The following is a 23,232-nucleotide window of genomic DNA, read 5'->3' on the forward strand; positions in this document are numbered from 1 at the left end:
TTATACCTGATGTAAATGACGAGTTGATGGGTGCAGCACAGCAACATGGCACAAGTATACATATGTAACAAACGTGCACATTATGCACATGTACCCTAGAACTTAAAGTATAATAAAAAAAATGTATCTTTTAGAGACTATTGAATACTTCACATTCAACTGTTTTTAGAAAATTTCCATCCATTTTGTGAACTAAGGTGTGAACTTTAGAAGTAATGCAATTTTGTATTTGTTTGTACCTCCATTTTTTTTTAACATTTATAACATGGCATGATCCTAGATTCCTTTAGGAGTGAAATATAATTTTTTTTTTCAAAAATAGTTACCTATATTTTATTACTATTCTGTACATCAAATGCACTTCCAGTTACCATTAAACACCATAATTCCCACATTTAACATCTGGATAAATACATATAGGTTCTACGCCAAAGAGCTTTAACACATGGAAAAATCCACTTGGCATTCACTAAAAATTTCCATTTCTTTAAAATTAGACTTTGCTTCTCTAGGAAGCAGAGATGAAAGCCTGTAATTAGCTAATTTTTTTTATTCCATTTTATATTTGCTATTTTGTTTCTGTGTTAATTTTCCTTCAACACATCTGTTGTCTCTATTTTTGATGAAGAAGTTCCTAATCTTAATGGTATTTAAGTACTGATATTTTTTCTTTATTGTGTATAAAGAAGCATACATTTAATTTTGAAACTCTCCATTTTTTCTGTGTTATTTCCCTGGTGATCTCTGGCCTATTAAAGCATATATTATATTATATGCAGAAGAGGATGCTGAGCTTGCTCACACAGGCTGCCAGAACAACTCCTGCTAAAATAGCATATCCATTTATATTTCAGTAAGTGAATTGGTGCCCGTGAAATTTCACAATTTAGTGCTACATCTAAAATTAAAATGGCATCTGTACATTTTAAACTTAATAAATCAAATGATACATATGACATTCATGTTTGAGGAGTAAAATAAATTTACAAAATTCCCATACTTTCTATTTCATTTTACTTTACTTGCAAATTATTGTAAAGAAAGTCACTGTGTATTAAGAACCTTCAGAAGGCTTTTTTTTTACACTGAAATTTTAATAATACATAATTAATTATCTAATTAATATCAATTTTTCAAAACCAACTACAAGAAACTGAAAGCTATACTTTGATAAAGCTATAAGACCAGGCAATTATTTCTGTCAATTGTAGTTTAAATCTGAATCATTTTCTTTGAAGATTAGCGCTTTTACATCATTGGTTTAATTTTTCTCCTTGTATTGCAGATACTGTGTTTTCTCAAAGAGATCTCATATGTTCCCTTGAATAGGCTCTTATTGAAAGACTAATATTTTTGCAAAATATACTGTTTTGTGATGTGTTTTAGATTTTGTTCCTTAGTTGACAGTTTCCTGTCCAAAATTGTCAAGAAGAACATATAAATATTGCATCACACAGAGATATTTGCTAGTACAATTTGCCTGTAAAATAAATCAACTGAATATTTGATAAGTTAGAAGTTTTCATCACTGAGAATGGTTTTTCCTCAGGTTACAATAACCTTGGATGTTGGAATTATGCACTGATCTCTAAATGATGCATAGTTATGGGGCTCTTTAATAAAATAGGAAGTAAAAGATTTACATTTGACATTAAATCTCTATGAACATTTTGCCAACATAGATTTATTGGCATTCAACCTTCTTTCCTCTAAATCTTTATTAGCAAAATTCTAGGGAGAATACTGAATAGAAATGTTCACCTTGTTATTAAACTCTGGTTTACTAACAAACATGTACCTGGATTTCAATGACAGATACTGTTGGAAAAGCACTATTTGTTTTTGAATTATGAACTATGAGTGTTAAGGCCTTTAGTTGCTGATTGTTGGCTTCCATGTTATCAAAATTATATCGTACCTCATATAAGATTTTTTTATTATCACTGAAATTTGATTAAATCTATCTGGTTCAAAACAGTAATTTTTCTGTTTTAAGTAGACAATCATTATTTTCTTATATCTCCATTTCCTCTTCTCCAACATTTTCCTTATAATTGTTTTCACAAGCAGTAAGAAGGAAGTAACTTTAATAATTTTAAATTGTCTTATTCAGTATTGATGATGAGTAACAGGGGATAAGAATTATCATTTAGTTCACTTGCTGACTAAACATTTTTAGACACCAATCTACATTAAAGCAAATAATAAGTATTTAATTTTTAACATTCAGCTTTGGTTAACAACCCACCACCCAGAATGACTACATTTCAGGTTTGAAACAGAGCCCAACTGTGAGCTGAATATATTGAAGCTCTCATTAAGCTTCATTATTCAGGAGTTGATAGAGCAATTAAAATAAGAAAGAAAATTAATTTTCTTTGTATTATATGTACATTCATTTATACATAAAACTTCCAATGCTCCTCAGTCAGATGTGTGGATACAAGTTTTTATCTGCTATGATATTAATTTTGTCTGAAGAACTTCTTTTAACATTTTTGTTGTAGTGGTTTATTGTTATAAATTATCTCCGGTTTGTTTGTTTGAAAAAAACCTTCTCTTTTATTTTTGAAAGTTATTTATACTTGGTAGAGTATTCTGGGTTGACCTTTTCTGGTCGTTTTGGCATTTTAAACATGTCACTTCTTCTGGTTTCTATAATTCTGAATGCAGTCTGGAGAAGTCTGCTATCATTCATAGACATATATAAAAAGATATGTAAATATATATTATTCTGTATTTAAATATGTTATTTTTTTCTGGATTCCTTCAAGATTTCCTTTTTACTTTTAGTTTTTAGCATTTCTAATATGCTATTTTAGGTGATTTACTTATTTAGTTAGATAGTTAGCTAGTCAGTTTATTCTGCTTGGTTCGCTATGAATTTCTTTGATCTGTGGTTTCATGTCTTCCATTATTTTTTGAAAAATTCTCAGCCACTAACTTATAGTATTTCCCTTCCATGTTTTGCTTCTCTTCTTCTTTTTTGACTCCTATTACACCTATGTTAGACTGATTAATGTTGTCCCCAAGGTCTTGTATGCGTTAGTCTTTTCTTTTTACTCTTTGTGATTTCGCCTAGTTTCTTTCTATTGGACTATTTTCATATTTACCAATTCTTCTTTCTTTGTCAAAGGCATTTTTCTTATTTCAATTACTGTGTTTCATATACCCAGCATTTTTGTTTCTTTCTTACAGTTTTCATCATTCTGATGAAATTTAAAATCTGTTTTTGGCCAGGCATGGTGGCTCACGCCTGTAATCCCAGCACTTTGGGAGGCTGAGGTGAGCAGATCACTTGAGGTTGGGAGTTTGATACCAGCCTGACTAACACGGAGAAAACCCGTCTCTACTGAAAATACAAAACTAGCCAGGCTCGGTGGCACGTGCCTGTAATCTCAGCTACTTGGGAGGCTGAGGCAGAATCACTTGAACCTTGGAGGTGGAGGTTGTGGTGAGCCAAGATCGTGCCATTGCACTCCAGCCTGGGCAATAAGAGCGAAACTCTGTCTCAAAATAAATAAATAAATAAAATATGTTTTTATAATTTTTTTTCTCAACTGTAGTATATGCATGCTATCCACTTTTTTTTTTTACAACTTTTTAAATACACTAATTTTAGTTATTTTAAAATTTTTGTTTCATAGTTCCAACGTCTGGATCATATATAGACCTGCTTTTATTGATTCCAATATATCTTGCCAGCACATTGTTTTTCTCACTTCATTGTTCTGTAATTTTTTGATAGATACTGGACATTGTGTCTGAGACAATATAGATGAAAATAAATATCATTTATGTGTGAAATGAACATGTATTTTTTTATGCTAGACTTTTAGCCTGGCAGACTGAGTTAATCTAGTCAGGGTTTGAGCAAGATTTAGGTTTTGCTGTTGCAGTGATTTGGGAACACCATTGGTTTCAATGTTTTCTAGCTTTTCTTTGAGCTTATGATAGGACCTTAGTTTCAGGGAGATTTCCTCAATGATTCTGTTCTGTTTTTAGTTCTATACTTTTCTATAGCCTTACTAATCAGAGAAGATCTCTCTCTGTGTTGTTGCCTCTCTTTCAGCAGTACACTGACATTACTTAACACACATTACTTGGTAGTATGGTGCTGGGGAATGGAGAGGCTTTTCTCTTGTTCTGCTTTAGCATCAGTTTTAGGCAAACCCTATGTTCCCAGGTCTTAGGTCTTTTTCAGTGATCCTGGCTCCACTGTGGTAGAGGACCTCTAATGTTCTACTTTGTTCCAACATCAAGTGCTTTTTTTTCCTCTTTATTTTCCCACACTACAATGGATTTCCATGTGTTTCCTGAAAGATACAGGATATTGTGTCCCTCCTTCAGTGGTGCAAGGCTTTTTCTTTTTTTTCAATGTGTAGACAGACAAGAATGATCTAGTTGGGACTTTGTGCCAAAAAATCAATAACGGTGCATGGGTGCACTTTGCCTTTCTCACAGTGGTTGGTAAATTTCTCCCCAATGCTCGCATTAAGTAGGAGCTGTCTCTGGTATCCTACTCTGACCTAAACCTTTCTTGTGAGCACCAGGAGACTTACATGGACAAAAGATTAAGTGCAATCTTTCTTTGTGTTTGTGGCTACAATTCTATACTCTTATACTAAACAAAAACCAACATTTAAATATGTGTTAAAAAATTTAGCTTATTTTCTTTTTTTACCGGTTTGCTTGTATCCTACGTGCCTTTCTTGTATACTTTTGTTCAGATGAACCAGTGCTCATGTCCTGTCTCTCTTGGAAAGTGCCTATATTTCCTTAGACTTAAGACTACTTGTTTGTCCTCATAATCTTAGATTAGTTCAAAAAAATTGTGATTTGTAGGTTACCCAAATTTTAGGAAGAGCCAAGATGGCTGAATAGGCACAGTCAAGAAGAACTGTTCTTACCTAGAGAGACCAGATCATCAGTAGACTGGCATACTCCAAACAGATTTTCAGAATGATAGCATTGAGTGTGGAAAGAGAAAGGATGCAGACCCCAGGCTGGAAGAGTAGAAAGCTGGAAAAAGCACCTGGGGATTCCAAGCACCAGGACTCATTTCTGGGCCCAAGTGGCTCCCAAGGAAGGAGTAAGTGAAATAGGTGTGGAGTGACTCACTCTCACCAATGGACTTCCAGAATCCTAGCTGCAGGAGACCCCATGATCCCCATAGACATTTGAGAAATCAAGAAACTATTTGAAACTAATAAAAATAAAAATACAACATACTAGTATCTTGGAGATTCAATTAAAGCAGAGTTAAGACAAAAGTTTATGGTCCTAAATGCTTAGATCAAAAAGTTAGAAAGATCTCAAATTAACAACTAACATCATATCTAGAGGAATTATAAAAACAACAGTGAACCAGTCCCAAAGCTAGCAGAAGAAAAGAAATAACCAAAATTGGAGCTAAACTGAACAAAATTGAGATGTGAAAATTCATGGAAAAATGGTTTTTTGAAAGAATAAATAAGATTGATAGATAGTAGCCAGAGTAATAAAAAGATAATAACCCAATATACACAATCTGAAATGACAAAGATGGCATTACCACCAAGCTCACAAAAATACAAAAAAAAAAAAAAAAAGAAAGAAAAAAGAAAGAAAACCTCAGAGTGTATTGCAAACATTTCTGTGCGCAGAAACTAGAAGCACTAGAAGAAATGGATACATTCCTGGAAACCTATAACCTCCCAAGATTGAACTAGAAAGAAACTGAATACCTAAATAGACCATAGTGAGTTCTAAATTGAATCAGTAATAAAAAAAATAAAACTCTATAAACTAGAAAAAACTCTGTACCAAACGGATTCACAGCTAGTACCAATCCTGCTGAAATCATCCCAAAAAATCGAGGAGCAGAGTCTCCTCCCTAACACGTTGTATGATGCCAGCATCATCCTGATACCAAAACCTAGCAGAGACACAACAAAAAAAGAAAACTTTAGGCATAAACAAATATCATAGACACAAAACTCCTCAACAAAATACTAGCAAATTGAAAAGCTAAACTCATGATTAAATAGACTTATTAATCATGATAAAAGCACACCAAAAAGCTAAAGCATGATTACATAGACTTTAATCCTGGAATGAAAGGTTGGTTCAATATATGCAAATTAATATTAATAAATGTAACTCATCATATAAACAACCAAAACTAAAACACACATGATCATCTCAATGGACACAGAAAGACTTTCAATAAAATTCAACATCCTTCATATTAAACACCCTCAGCAAACTAGGCATTGAAGGAACATACCTAAAACTAATAAGAGCCATTTATGACAAGCCCACAGCCAACAGCATACCGAATGGGCAAAAGCTGGAAGCATGCCCCTTGTGAACTGCAACAAGACAAAAATGCCCACTCCCACCACTCTTATTCAAAATAGTACTGGAAGTCCTGGCCAGAGCAATCAGGCAAGACAAACAAATAAAAGGCATTCAAATAGAAAGAGGGGAAGTCAAACAATCTCCATAATTGATAATATGATTCTATGCTTAGAAAACCCCACAGTCTCTGCCCAAGGGCTCCTAGACCTGATAAACATGTTCTGTAAAGCTTCAGGATACAAAAGTAATGTAGAGAAATCAGTAGCATTTCTATACTACAGTAATGTCAAAACTGAGAATCAAATCAAGCCAAATCAATAACTCAATCCCATTCACAATAACCAAAAATAAGATAAAATACCTAGGAATACAGCTAACCAGGGTATGAGAATTATAAAACACTGCTAGAAGAAATCAGACATGACACAGACAAATGGAAAAACATGTCATGCCCATGGATAGGAGGAATCAATATTTTTAAAATGGTCATACTGTCCAAAGCAGTTTACAGATTCAGTGCTGTTCTTATCAAACTACCACTATCATTTTTCATAGAATTGGAAAAAACTGTTATAAAATTCATATGGAACCACAGAAGGGCTCAAATAGCCAATGTAATCTGAACTTAAAAAATAACAAAGCCAGAGGCATCATACCAACTGACTTCAAACTATACTATGAAGCTACAGTAACAAAAATTGCAATGTAGTGGTGCAGAAACAGACATACAGAACAATGGAACAGGTTAGAGAACCCAGAAATAAAGCTGCACACCAACAATCATCTGATTTTTGACAAAGTCAACAAAAACAAGCAATGGAGAAAGAACTCCCTGCTCAATAAATGGCTCTGGGATAGCTGGCTAGCCATATGCAGAGGATTGAAACTAGACCCCATCCTTTCACCATACACAAAAATAAACTCAAGAGGATTAACAACTTAAATATAATACCTAAAACTATAAAAACTCTAGAAGAAAATCTAGGAAGTACCAATCCAGACCTAGGCCTTGGCAAAGATTTAATGATGAAGTTTCCAAAAGCTATTACAATAAAACCAAAAATAGACAAGTGGGACCTATTTAAACTAAAGAGCTTCTATACAGCAAAACAAACAAAGAAGCAAGCAAAACTATCAACAGAGTAAACTGACAACGTACAGAATGGGAGAAAACATTTGCAAAACATGCCTCTGACAAAGGCCTAATATACAGAATTTATAAGGAATATAAACAAATCAACAAGCAAAAAACAATTTCATTAAAAAAATTGGCAAAGAACATGAATAAAAACATTTCAAAAGTAGGCGTACTGCCAAAAGCATATGAATAAATACTCAACATCCCTAATTATTAGGGAAATGCAAATCAAAACCACAATGAGATACCATCTCACACCAGTCAGAATGGCTATTGTTGATAAGTAGGTTGATAAATTTTAAAAAGGAAAACAATTAATAATAAAAATATGAATAATTTAGCAAATATTTGAATCTATTTCATATGTGGGATTCACTGTTGGTATCCTTAACTCAGCATATGAATGATGAGACTCTTTGGTTTTTTTAATGGAAAAATTTGTTTTGATGTTTAAGTGCAGCATAAACGTCTTTCTAAATCCTAAAATTTTGGAAGATATAATAGGATATTAAATGGTGTTCAACACATGCTAATTATTTGAAATAATTACTTAACATCAACTAAATTCAACTGTTTTAACTTTAACTGTTTTAATTCAACTGTCAATAGTAAATCTAATCTGATCTGTTTCATTCATGAATTTTCACCATAAGTTGTAAGTTAGTTCTTTTGTGAGAGGCTAAAAGTCATTTCAACTATTTTTTGGCTGAAACTAAAATTATTTAAATAACTTCTATTTATGAAATATGGACAGCATCATTATTAAAAATCTAATTTAATTTTCCACATTTAAAAATGTCTGCCTTCCACAAACTGGTCCATGCTTCCATCCAAACTTCAATCTATACTTTTATTTGAAAAATGGGAAATAAGACTAAAGAATTAATTCTTCTTTCAAAAAGTTTATAATCTCATAGATACTAAGTAGAAATAAATTAGATTTTCACATTTAAAAAAATCTTCACACTTTAATTAAACAGTTTTTTTCCATTTTTAAAGTTCATCTAGTGTCTTCTATGGCTGAGCACTGGGCTGGGTGCCGGCAGAGACTAATGAGAAGGAAAGTTACACAGTTCTAACAGATCAAAAGGTATAAATACGATGCCATACAAATTATAAAATGATTGGAATAGAGCCTTAAAAAAAAAAAGTTCAAACAAGCATCTATATCTAAAAAAGACTAGATTTTAATTTATATTTAAATGTTCCTAAAAATCAACAAGACCCAACAGCCCAACTACAAATGGGCAAAATAACATAAATAGTACACATAAAAAGAAAAACAAAGGGCTTTTAAACTTGTGAAAATATACATAAACTAATTTACAATAAGGGAAATGGAAAATAAGACTAAGTGATTTCTCACCAATCACATCAATAGAGATTTATTTAAAAATTGGTTACATATTTTGTTCACAAGGAGGAAGAAAAACAGACAACTTCAGACATTTTTGGTGGGAGGGCAAATTGACAGAGCCTCTGTGGAGAGCATTTTGCCAATGTAAATCAAAGAGTAAAAGATATACAACCATTTCCAAGAATTTATTTTACTCTCCAAGTGTCCAAAATTGTATGAATATGAATACACATTGGAACATGTTTATTTATAATAACCAAAAAATTGGAAATATATCATATATTCATTAATAAGAGATATTCATTGTATAATGTATATGTAAAATGTAACAAGAACTTCCTATTGTATAATGTACTAAATGTGTTAGGTTTTTGTTTGTTTGTTTGTTTTGTTTTGTTTTAGATGGAGTCTCACTCTGTTGCCCAGGCTGGAGTGCAGTGGCGCAATCTCGGTTAACTGCAACCTCCGCCTCCTGGGTTCAAGCAATTCTCCTGCTTCAGCCTCCCAAGCAGTTGGGATTACAGGCGCCCACCACTACGCCTGGCTAATTTTTGTATTTTTAGTAGAGGCGGGATTTCACCATGTTGGCCAGGATGGTCTCGATCTCCTTACCTCATGATCTGCCCGCCTTGGCCTCCCAAAGTGCTAGAATTACAGGCATGAGCCACCATGCCCGGCCATTAGGTTTATACAGAAGAATACTATGCTACCATTAAAACAAATATTGATTCTATAAGAACTGTCATTAAATCATCTCTAATATATATTTTTAAGTGAAATATACAAATTGGAGAACATTGTAGAAAATATCCTACAACCTGTATAAACAACATAAACATGTATCAATATGCTTTCGTGTGTATGACTTAATTTGTATTTCCATGGGGTATATTTGTAAGATACAAAAGAAAATTTTGTGAATATTTGTTGTGGAGGAAAGCTGGGGACATGGAGAAATACTGAGAAAAACCTAATTGTAACTCATATAATCTCTCTTCCTTATCAATATACGTTACACATACAATTGTATCAGAAGGCATTTCAGTAACACAGGTGACAAGTAATGTCTGCCTTAGATTGGATGGTAAACTCAATTGACAACTAAGAAATAAAATCAATTTGTGTCATTTGGGTATGGGTAGTTAGAAAAGTTACATAGAAGATGTTGCATATTTCTGGCTTAGAAACTGCTGGACCTAGTGATCCAATTCTGTCAAATTCCTTATCTCTCACATTTGCAAAACCTTCCTTTTTTATCCAATGCCAATTTCTAAAATTTTATTTAAATAAATGAAACATCCTTATTTACATTTAAGAAAAGCCATCTTATATACAATAAAGAAATTAATGGGACATATATTTTTCTTTCTACAGGGAACAGCACTACCCTAAGTCCATGGGGAAGTAGCAGAAACACAAGCCCCTGCAGGTCAGGTTCCTTAGTGGATCTCAGTCTGGGCTGTGAGTGAGGGTGGGGTTCCCCAAAGCAGACTCCTGGCCATAAACAGAGCTTATATTCATTTTGTTAACATATCTTTTTCATGAATTAAGCACTTGAAAAAATATTCCTTCTTACAATGGTAGTAGGAAATATATTTAAATTGCTGATACAATACAACCAGCAAAATATTTCCTTTAAATGTAAGATTTTTATAAATTCCAAATCTATTTCTACTTTGGCATCTGTTATAAATTACAGCCTATATACATCCCACCATGTATCCTGCACTAAAAGTGATAGAAGCACATGGTAAACGTTTCTGCTCCTTAGTGCTTGGGCAAGTCCAAATCCACTTCTCTCAACTTGGCTAAGATCTTTTTATTTTTTTAAGTTTCAACATTAATAATTTTTAATTTATTAGCTTGGCACACTATGATAATAAGTAATATGGAATATATTCTATACCCTAACGACTGGCCATAAAATTACCAAGTACATTTCTAAAACAGTCCCTTCAGTGGGTCTATGCCAAATGTGACTCAATTGTTCAAAGATTACTCACACAAAACTGTGCTTTCATTTTGTTATTTCTCACCGCCCCATATTTCAATATCTCGTTTTACCAGCCAGTAAGATGTAAATATAAATATAAATATATATGATTTCTCTTATTCAACTAACATTTTCTGAAAATATGTTTAATAATCAAGGTTTGTTATTAATGTATATCAATATAGAAAGGTATACAGTTTAAGGAAACCAGGGAGTAAATATTTTAGAGTTGTAAATTACACTGCCTGATTGTTTTCTTTCTAAATTTTTAAGTTGTTATATAATGTATTCTTTTTGAAAGTAGTAAAATGAAACATATAATATAAATTATTCATTTCTTTCACGTTGATTTGTGTTGCAAATCTATATAATGTTTCATTACATATATTACAGTGAGCAAAGATTGGGTAGAATTTTCAAAATATAAAGGGAAGACAGATCAAGTCATTATCTTAAAGGGTCATACACTTATGAAACTTTCTTTTTTGGAAGTTTAGCTAATTTCAGGACATAATCTGGAAGTTTCCCAATAAATTAAACATGTAATTATTACATAACTCAGCAATTCCACTTCTAGGTATTTACCTAAGAAAAATGAAAACACGAATCCACACAAAAATTGTACATAAATATTTATAGCAGCATTACTTATGATAGCCAAAAGGTAGAAACAACCCAAATGCCCATTAACTGATAAATGGATAAACAAATTGTGGCACATCAACACAATGGGATATTTTTTCAGCCCTAAGAAAATGAAGTACTGGTACATGATACCACATCAATCAACCTGGAAACATTTTGCTAAATCAAAGAAGTCTATCACAAAAGACCATGTATCAAATGATTTCATTCATAAAGTCCAGAGTAGGAAAATCTACAGAGACAAAAATACATTAGTGGTGTCTTAGGGACAGCAGAGTATAAAGAGTAATAGGCTAAGGGCACAGGTTTTCCTTTTGAGCTCATGAAAAAATTCTAAAAATGACTTTGGTTATGGTTGCATGTTATCTGTTTTAGTGTTAAAAACCATTGGACTTCATACGTTAAATAGGAGAATTGATACATGAACTATAGCACAACAAAACTATTTAAAAATTTCAAAAGGAGTTTCTGACCAGTCTTAACATTAGTCTGGCCAGGACTGCTGTAGCCATCTTACGTTGTCATTAAAGATCAGAAACTTATGACCAACTGTTTTTTACATGCAACTTTCATTATTAGAATCTTAATGGTGCCTCCTCACCTCCAATTCATGACCAGATTTCAGCAGTAAAAAGAAGCAAAAAATATGTAGTATCTATAACAGAAAAGCAAAAATTTACCCAGAAATCCTCGTTGTTTTTCCTTTGGGATCAGAAATATGACAATCCTCAGAAACAAGAGAGAAATAAGAAATTTTCTATCTTTACCTGGACACTTTTCCACATCAAGCAGAATCTGTAGAAAAGCAATTGGGTAGGTGTCTCAGTGTGTTTGAGCTGCTGTAACAACAAAAAAAAAAAATCCTAAACTGAATAATTTATGAACAACAGGATTTTGTTTTCCACAGTTCTGAAGGCTGCAAAGCCCAAGATCAAGGCACGAGCAGATTCTCCACCTGGTAAAGTCTCTATTCCTCATAGACAGCACCTCTAGCTGTGTCCTCACACTGCAAAAGGGACAAACACTGTGCTTCACATGGCAGGAGGAGCGGGCAGCACCTTTCACCCGCTTTTATAAGAGTACAGATTCCATTCCTGAGGGCTCTGCTCATGATACATGAATCACTTCTCAGAATGCCCCACTTTTTAATATCCTGCCATGGGATAAGTTTTCAACGTGAATTTTAGAGGGATACATTTAGACTACAGCAGTAGACAATTTTCAAGGACTCTCAGAAATTCATAAGAGATATTTGAGTTTTACAGGTCTTTAACGCTTCACTAGAGATAAGTTTCAGAAAATGTTTTAAAATCAATATTAAGTTTATAGGATAGGAACTTATGATTAAAATATAATTTAATATCACAATGATACACAATAAATATTTTATTTATAATCATAAATATTAGTCTACTATTTCTATCTTCACAGATAATTTTTTAAAATAGCAAAAACAACATAGAGGCATAAAGCTGACATTTGTTTCTATGTTTTTGATTTACAAGATTAATAGATTTGTTAATTCAATAATCATTGGTTAAATACATTCTATTGTTCATGCCCCTTGAATTACTGGACATATAAAGCTAATTCTATGACACCATAGAGGAAATTTTAATAGGAACTGGTTTAGGGATATTTCACATAGGTTACCTTTGAACTGATTTCTTAAAGGAAAACTGTTTACGAAACAGCAAAGAGGAGAGAGGTAATAAGTACTAGAAGAACGGTTGGTACAAATACCTAGAAGTATTTTATAAAGATGATATTGCAGAAAATAGTAAAAAAAAAAAAAAAAAAAAAAAACACAAACCCTTCAAAAGAGTAAGCAGGGAAAGCATGAGGTGAGATTCAATTGCTAAAGTGGACATAGGTAAGATCCATGAGTAATATGGACCCATAAGTAGTATGAATCTTACTCTGTAGATATTTGAGCCACAGGGACAGTTTAAGAAGAGTTATAAAAGTCTGTGAGCATTTTATAAATAATAAAAAATTGTATAAATGCACCAATGAACAGTGCAGAGCTTGAAGTGCTTGAATACTAAAAAAGAACTCCTACTTGTAAAGTTCAAAAGAAATCTGGTGTCTCCTTGGCCAGAAGATCATACTTACTTCACTTCCAAAAGATTTAATATGTATAGTGTACTCCCAACATGAAGACAAAGTGGTTATAAAATGTGCTGTGAAATGTCCTTTTTTTAAAAAAAAAAAGGCATATATGAAAATTAAATTTTATTTGAAATGTATAAATTATTGTGAGCATAGATTTCTATAAAATGATTACTTTTTTCATCTTAGTTTAATTCCTCAATATTTAATCTTATTACTGTAATTTTATTTAGACTGTTTCATAGAATGTAAAAAACTGGTAATTTTATCTATTATTTTTAGTCATGTTTTTTAGTGAGAAGCATTGTACTGAAATATCTAGTTCATTACAATATATAATACCTTTTTATTTTTCAAGAATATTTCTTTTGTACTCTTAATATGTATATGACTAAGAGTTATAGTATGTTCGTTTGTCTGTTGCTTTGTTTCATTCTGAAGTTTGAGGAATCCCCTGGAGATTTACTTGAGTAAATTCATTTTAAAAATGAAATATTTTTGGAACATTTTAAATGTTAACACAAACAACTTTGTGTAAACATATTTTTAACAGTAACTCTTTTATTTCTTTTCCTTACCTGTGAGGAATCCCAAGAACTGTGTTATATGTAATAAAACTTGGTTTTTAATTTAATTATCTCAAAAAGTAAAAAAATATTATTCTAAACAGTCATATATTAGACAGTGCTAAACTTAAGATTCCTGGTTTTAATTAATTCCTGGTACTGTGTCTACCATTAGCTTTAGTTGTGAACCATAGGAGCATAAATCCACTCTTCACTAGGATGGAGAAGACATGCCATTTCTCTCTGTTTTCCTGAGCAGTGTAATATGTATGGGTGATACCCAGAATTGCTGTAGTCATCTTGCTCCCCTTGTGAATAGTAACTTATGGCCAAAGAACTGAATCACTTAGAAATTGAGCTGGAACTCTGATTAAGTAATTCTTCAAAACCTATTTCTGCACTTGTAGTTTCATATGAACTGACACAGAACTTTCATTGTTTAAAAAAGACTTAATTGAGCTTTCTGTTACTTGCACGTGAAAACAACATAATTGAAACAGATTCAAATAGTCTAAAATTAAAAATAAAAAACTATCAATATGCATTTTCCCTGCATCATAAGAGTAAACGTGAGGTAATAGGGAGATAGGAGGCATGAGCTCTATTTAGTTTAGTGTGTGCCATGTCATGGACACTGAATAAGCACTGGAAATAGAGGGTTGCATGAGAATCTGTCTCACTTTGGAGAGCTAGAATGACTCTGGAGGAAACTGACACAAAAACAGGTAATTTTACTAAGAGATTGTGTGTGTATATGCAAATATTATGCTTAAGGAGTTCACAGAAGAGAGATAATCAACACAACTCTGAGCGTATCTGAAAGAAGCAGTCATCAGTAAAGTGAAAAAGCAACATGACAACATACGAGCAAACACATAGTGTCATAAAACAGCCAGTTGTCACTGGGGAACTATTTGGCTAAAACATAGTCTGTAAGGCAAGGTTACTGGGAGATGAAGTTGCAGAGAAAGGCCATGAAAGGGTGGTGTGCATCTTTCTAAGAAGTTCCAGCTTTAACACTTAATTTGGGAAGTGACACTATTTTAAGAAATAATGTTAAAATTACTGATACTTGCTAAACTCAACAAAGAGCGTAGAGTACATTTAGTGACTGATAGCAGAGTAAATCAATCATGCATATCTACGAATAGGATAGTATTTAAAATAAAGGTCCTGAATTTGTGGGTTTATATATTCAAAATAAATTATTTAATGATCAACTCTTAAAAGGATATCTTGCCCCCTAATTTAAAGCTAGATGGAGCAAGTCAGTCAAGTTTCATGTATTTGACTTGTTGTTCAAACTTAGAGGGAAGTGTATTGTTTAATAGAATAAAGAAACATGCATTAGATGTTATAGATGGGTAGCAAAATAACACATCGAGCCCCTGAGGCAGAGGTTGCAGTGAGCTGAGATTGAGATTCCACCACTGCACTTAATCCTGGGTGACAGAGTGAGATCCTGCCTCAAACAAATACACACACAAACAAAAAACACAAATTACAGTATACAGAAAGCAGATCTTCATAGAAACAGAGGAGAATGGGCATGCAGGGGAGATGAGACCAGACTCAGAAGGTGGAGTGAGGCATGCTGAGATTGAAAGGGCATGAGTTAAAAGGGTTTAAATATAGCTTCCTAATCATCAGGTTAGAAGAGTAAATGAGATACATATCTAGTACATAGGAAAAGTCATTATCTGTTAGCTATTGCGTTTATTGTTTTGATTATTTCACCTTGTGGCCTGCCCAGGAGTCATACTCTGTAGAACACATAAGAGCTCTTCCATGAACAAGACTGCTTAGTTACTATTTCCTGAGTTGATTTCAATTTTCTTTACTTTGCCACAATCTTCCTGGCTGTCTGACTCCTTGGCCACTAAATAGGAATTTAAGAGTTATCTGGCTCTAAATCTATACTCACACCTGGATTCCATTAGTATTTTTCTTCTTAGTCTAGATATATCCACTTGCACAGTCTTGCTCTGTAAGTTCCATAATAGCCAGCAGTGGAAGGATATAACTTATATTTAGTCTTCTTCTCAAACATGTATTAAACTTTTGAAATCACAAATTCTATTTTCATTGGTTGGAAACTGCCTCTGAAATATGTCAATGTTAAGTCATTGAATCTCATTCCTTTCATTTTGTAGGTTTGTAACTTTACCAACTTCAATAAATTTTATATTCTTTTATAGACATGATCACATAACCACAGAGAGCTTTGAAAACACCAGCCCTATTAAAATCTAGCAGGTATGTTTTCACACACTCTTAAACTTGGGTGAGGGTACTGGAAATAATTAGTTTTCCTCCCCATCATGACACAGTTCTCAGTTACTACATGTAGTCTGAGTAACACATACCAGCTATGGGAATGGTTTAGATTTCAGTGCACTTGTCTCAGAGGTGTACTCAAGGCCAAAAATATTAGTGACTAGTTTATGCCACACCCCAAAACAACCAATGGTTAATTCTCTCATGCTTTGGGGAATAGATTTATTATATTTTATGATAACAATGACTGGCATCCACTAACTATATTCCATATGCTTCGCATGAGTTCAGAGTAACTGATTATTTTAAAAGCATGGGGCCAATTATGTAACTCTATTATTGCCCAGAAAATAAATACCTGAAAGATAAATGTAGTATGAACTTATGCAGAGCTCAGAAAATGAGTTCCATTCTGTCTTCTTAAAAGACTGAGAAGTCTACAGTATTATGGCCCTAAGAAAAAAAATTCTCTGGTTTCTGTTTATTTGTTTTAAATGATAGGTAAATCCTTTTTAATCAGTTATTCAAGGGTAAGATGTGAATTGAAAGATGCCTCTACTGTGCCAGCAAGGAAAACAAGAGACTTTCCAATAATCACTGCAACTGTCCATTGATAGTTGACCCCATCAGTGAAGTAAACAAAATAAATGACAATAAGTAAATACAATAATAGTTACATACAGACTCCACACACAGCCATGCCAAATCCTCAGAAAATAATTCTCATGAAATAAGAAGATTCTTTTAATGTTCTCTAGATAAACATATCAGGAAAAAGGTTAGCTGCTGATTTTTCTCTGATAGTATATGATGTACAGTAACTTACGTTTGCAGAACTTATGCTTAGCATCAAAATCCCTGATTTGTATTACAATTCTAGAATCACTCCTTTTATCTGAGAGATCAAATGTTCTGTAACTGAGTAATTATTTATGTACGAGAAATAGAGTGAGGATTAATTTAAGAAACACTTGTAAGAGTCCGTTAATCATGTAACTTCAATTTTACTCTTTGTTGAAGATTTTACAAATAATACTGGTTCTGACTGTTGAGAATTTGAATAAAATAGGAAATGGCAAATCACTTTTAATTTAACAAATTATATGAAATTGCTTATTTCTATAGAAGTTCTTACTGTGTGGGCTACGGATCATAAAATTCTCTTCATCTATTTTTTCTTCAACTTTTATTTTAGGTTCAGAGAGTCCATTTGCAGGTTCATAACGTGGATATTTTATGTGATTCTGAGGTTTGGGGTATGGATTCTGTCACCCAGGTAGTGAGCATTGATTGTACCCAATAGGTAGTTTTTCAAACCATGATGCCTGTCTCTCTCTCCCCATTAGTAATCCCCAGTGTCTATTGTTCCCAACTTCATCTTTGTGTATCTATTTATATTATCTTCATGTTTGAATGGTAGATTAATTGGATGTCAGAGTCCAGATTGTAGTTCTTTTGTTGATAATCTGTTCTTTTGTTGGTAATCGTTATCTCTCATCATCTGTAATGTTTTCATTCACAAAGCATTTAGCTATGGGTATTTACTTCTTTGTCATTTATATCTTGCTTTGTACTTTCAATTATCACTTTCAATCTGAGGTCACATGTCTTTAATTCTGTAAAAAATCCCACGCATTCTCCAAAAATTGATCTGCTCTTTGCTATTGTCTCCTGGAACTCCTCATAGACCTATACTGACACTTCCAAACCTATGCTCCATTTCTTAGACTGTTTTATGAAGTATTTTACCTTTGCGTCTCTTTATGCTGTGCCCTTGGAGAATTCCTCAATACTATCTCTGAATTGATTAATTAGTGTTGTTGTTCCTTTCAATGATTCTAGTTTTCATTTCCAGGGCTCCTACTTTCTTCTACAGGTGTTAATTCTACTTGTTTTGAAATCTTTATTCTCTGCATATGGCTGTTATTTATCTCTTTAAGAGTCATAAATATATTTATTATACAATCGATTTTTTTTTCAGATTATTTTATCATTTTTATTTTATTTGGAGTGAACTTATCTAGCAACTGTTGATTTCATTTTCCATCCATTTTAGCATTAGTTTTCTTACGTATTTTGGAATATTGATTCATGTAATAATACTTATTGGAAGAATTTTTCACATTTTTTGTCATTATTTTCTTGCATATCCTCAGACCCAATATGTCAGAACCAGGTATTTTTTAAACAAATAGCCACATTATATTTAAAATTATCTTATCTTAATGATTGATAGAAAAGAAGTCCTCTTAAGTAGCAAACCTACTTTACTTAGGAAAATACCTTGTTATGTCTTCTGTGAGTTGGATTTTATGGTAGACTGGACTATTCTTCTCCACTCATTGTTCCACCCTTCTAAGGAATTATACATATAAGTATACTTTGCCATGTGACTATAGTACCCCCCATTACAGGTAAAAAATATTTATCTACATTGTTGATTTTGGTTTGGCTTGGTCTTATAAGTTGCTTTAGTCAAATGAATATTAGCAAATATGACACAAAGCAAGGCTTTACATTTGCTTACTTTTTAAATTATACTTTAAGTTCTGGGATACATGTGCAGAACGTGCAGGTTTGTTACATAGGTATACACTTGCCATGGTGGCTTGCTGCATCCATCAACTTGTCATTGACATTAGGTATTTCTCCTAATGCTATCCCTTCCCTAGCGCCACACCCCTCAACAGGCCCTGGTGTGTGATGTTCCCCTCCCTGTGTCCATGTGTTCTCATTGTTCAACTTCCACTTATGAGTGAGAACATGCGGTATTTATTTTTTCTGTTTCTGTGTTAGCTTGCTGAGAATGATGGCTTCCAGCTTCATCCATGTCCCTGCAAAGGACATGAACTCATCTTCTTTTATGGCTGCATAGTATTCTATGGTGTATATGTGCCATATTTTCTTTATCCAGTCTATCATTGATGGGCATTTGGTTTAGTTCCAAGTCTTTGCTCCTGTGAACAGTGCTGCAATAAACATACTTGTGCATGTATCTTTATAGTAGAATGATTTATAATCCTTTGGGCATATACCCAGTAATGGGATTGCTAGGTAAAATGGTATTTATTAACCTCTTGGGTCTCCACTAACCACTAAGAAAAGAACCTGTCCTTTATAGCTGCTGATAAGAATCGCAATCTGTAGCATAGGTAAACCCAGACAAACCCAGATAAGATGAACTGGACTATAACCCAGAGACCTACAAATGAGAAATATATATCTTGTTGTTATAATTTATTGCAATTTTGAGGCTATTAGATAGCATTATTGTATGAATTGCTGACTATTCTAGAAGAGAGAGGTCTGAACGTATGAATGGGCAAGAGTCAGTAAAGAAACGGCTTAAGTCTCTAAGAAATAAATACAAATTTGAAGGGAGGAGGAAAGTTGGGAAAGGAGAGGAGGAAGATGGAGAGATACACAAACAAACAGATGTGGGCATCATAGCAGAAGGATGGAGCTGAAAGACAAAGCAGATTAGTAAAAACCTGGTTTCTGGTTGACCAAAGACTTTTAAAATAGATTTATCTAATATTCAACTAAATTCTAATTCTTTAAAATCTGTCTCTCTGATTTCTTAAACATTTTGTAAACTCTATTGCACATATATAAGTGCCTTAAGGGTCTGTGTGTGGGAGTCTTCATTTGTGTGTGTTTCCATGTGCATTTTTAAAATAGGTCAAGGTAACTGAGTCCTATATTTCAAAAGAAGACATGAGAAAATTCTTTCATGCAAGAGGAGATAAAAATGAAATCAAGAAAGCAGACGAAGCAGTAACTGAGAACTAGCAATGGTCATTCAAATGTAAGCCCAAGGCACTTTGGAGAAATCATGAGCAACATATTTGACTTCACACAAAATGGGTTACAGGGCTTATGCTCACATCACAAAAATTTCAAAGGACAGAATAACATTCAACAAATTTTCAACAAACTACAACCATTACTTAATTTCTCAGTTCTAAGATGCTATAAATTATAAGATATATACTAACGTAGTTACAGATTTTTCTGGAAATTATTTATATATTGCATTCGTAATTGACTTACAAGCAAAAGGAAGTTTTGCCAACAGAATTTTAGGTTACTATCTTAATTTGGGTTATTTGAGAAGCAAATCTGCTGTAGGGATTAAACACATTTTCTTTGTGAAGAAAAATGTTATTGGGGACAGAAAAGGAGAGGAGAGTTTTCAGAACACAAAGTAGGTTCAGTCCTAGTGGAGGAGAGAAGAAAAGAAAGTTTAGGAGGAAGGAAAAGAATTCCCTATTTAATAAATGGTGTTGGGAAAACTGGCTAGCCATTTGCAGAAAACTGAAACTGGACCTACAGAAAACTGAAACTATACCTTATACAAAAATTAACTCAAGATGGATTAAAGACTTAAACATAAGACCCAAAACCATAAAAACACTGGAAGAAAACCTAGGCAGTATCATTCAGGACATAGGCACGGGCAAAGGTTTCATGGTTAAAACACCAAAAGTAGTGGCAACAAAAGCCGAAATTAACAAATGGGATTTAATTAAACTAAAGAGCCTCTGCCCAGCAAAAGAAATTATCATCAGAGTGAACAGGCAACCTACAGAATGGGAGAAAGTTTTTGCAATGTATCCATTTGACAAAGGACTAAAATCCAGAATCTAAAAGGAACATAAAATTTACAAGAAAAAAACAAATCCATCAAAAAGTGGGCAAAGAATATGAACAGACACTTCTCAAAAGAAGACATTTATGCAGCCAACAAACATACGAAAAAAGACTCATCATCACTGGTCATTAGAGACATGCAAATCAAAACCACAGTGAGATACCATCTCACGCCAGTTAGAACGACGAACATAAAATGTCAGGAAACTGCAGATGCTGGAGAGGATGTGGAGAAATAGGAACACTTTTACAATGTTGGCGGGAATGTAAATTAGTTCAACCATCGTGGAAGACAGTGTAGCAGTTCCTCAAGGATCTACAACCAGAAATACCATTTGACCCAGCAATCTCATTACTGAGTATATACCCAGAAGATTATAAATCATTCTACTATAAAGACACATGCACACGTATGTTTATTGCATCACTGTTCGCAATAGCAGACTTGGAACCAACCCAAATGCCCATCAATAATAGACTGGATAAAGAAAATGAAAATGTGGCACAGAGATACACCATAGAATACTATGCAGCCAAAAAAAAAAAAAAAAAAGAATGAGTTCATGTCCTTTGCAGGGACATGGATGAAGCTGGAAACCACCATTCTCATTCTCAGCAAACTAACACAGGGACAGAAAACCAAACATCGCATGTTCTCACTCATAAGTGGGAGTTGAACAATGAGAAAACATGGACATAAGGAGGGGAACATCATACACTGGGGCCTGTTGAGGGGTAGGGGGCTAGGGAAGGGATAGCATTAGGAGAAATACCTAATGTAGATGAGTTGATGGATGCAGCAAATCACCATGGCACGTGTATACCTATGTAACAAACCTGCATGTTGTGCACATGCATCCCAGAACTTAAAGTATACTACCAATAATAATAATAATTAAGGAAGTTTCAGCAAAACCAATGAGGGGTCTTCAAGCCAAAGTGACCTGGGAGAAAAGTGCCTGGCTTTGGGTCTCTGCCTTACAACATCATTGGTTGAGAGGGTACCTGGGACCTGTGGCCTCTGTGCACATGCAATGATGCATCTCAAACTGTAGCACGTGGGACCACGGGTCATTGGTCAGTTATGCTTCCTGCAGTGGAGATCTGAGATAGGAGAGGAGTGTCTTCACGGTTGCCACAGTTATATCTCTTACTTTTTCAGCCTCAAATAGAAGTCTGTATCTGAGCCTTCTGAATTTTCAAAAGATAAAGCGTGTTCTGAATTACTTTTGAATATCACAGTGACATATTTTGTATTTTTTGTTTTTGTAATCTTGATATTTTTATCATATTTAGAATTCTTCGTAATCTTGAGTTTTATTGAAGAATATCAATGTTTTATCAGAATTTCGAATTTGGTTGAATTAACAAACTTTTCTCCCCTTTTATTAAATTGTATATTTCCAGAAGTATAATGGCTTCTCTTAAAGGTCAACTGGTAACTTTTGACAAAAACGGGACTCGATCTGTTCTTGACTTTGGAATGATTGAGTTATCCATTGTAGACTACATAGCCAAGAACATGTTATGAACCATTTCAAGAAATTTAGTTGTATTTTCATTTTCTGTCATATGAAAATAAATATAGTATACAGACTTTTTACCTCATTGCTATAATATCTGCAGGCATTTGAATTACAAATTTGGTATCCAAATTGAAATCAGATTTAATCTCATGTGGTGGTATGAGTGTAAATAAGTGTGGTGACTGCCAAGTGAATATGTATTTTTTCTGTCACTATGTTTGCCTAGTTTACATAAAAACAAGTATATCACAAGTGACCTTACCTGTGGCAGGCAAAATGGCTCCAAATTTCAGAAATGCTACATTTTGAAATAAGAATTTTTTCTTATTGCCAGAAACTTGTTACTTCCTACAAGTTCTACTTAGTGATTGTTATCTCTAACATGAACTCTCAGAATTTGAGATATTTAAGAGAGTATTCCTTGCAACAAAATTCCAACAGTTTTGAATTAAAACTTTTCTGTTTAAAACTAATTCTTTTTTTTTTAAATTTATTTATTATTATTATACTTTAAGTTGTAGGGTACATGTGCATAACATGCAGGTTTGTTACATATGTATACTTGTGCCATGTTGGTGTGCTGCACCCATCAACTCATCATTTACATCAGGTATAACTCCCCA

At 33.4% G+C, this 23,232-nt stretch overlaps 1 protein-coding gene across 1 annotated transcript in view; it reads left to right on the forward strand.

Annotated features, from left to right (window-relative positions):
• Positions 1–9,268: 9,268 nt before the first annotated feature.
• The window catches only part of DIRC1 (disrupted in renal carcinoma 1), a 20,645-nt gene continuing 6,681 nt past the window's right edge, over positions 9,269–23,232 (forward strand). The window contains 1 exon segment of the mRNA XM_011978397.1: positions 9,269–9,361. The gene's annotated coding sequence lies outside the window, so the exon portion shown is untranslated.

The sequence above is a fragment of the Mandrillus leucophaeus genome, unplaced genomic scaffold, assembly GCF_000951045.1.
Source record: "Mandrillus leucophaeus isolate KB7577 unplaced genomic scaffold, Mleu.le_1.0 Scaffold1938, whole genome shotgun sequence".
NCBI lineage: Eukaryota > Metazoa > Chordata > Mammalia > Primates > Cercopithecidae > Mandrillus > Mandrillus leucophaeus.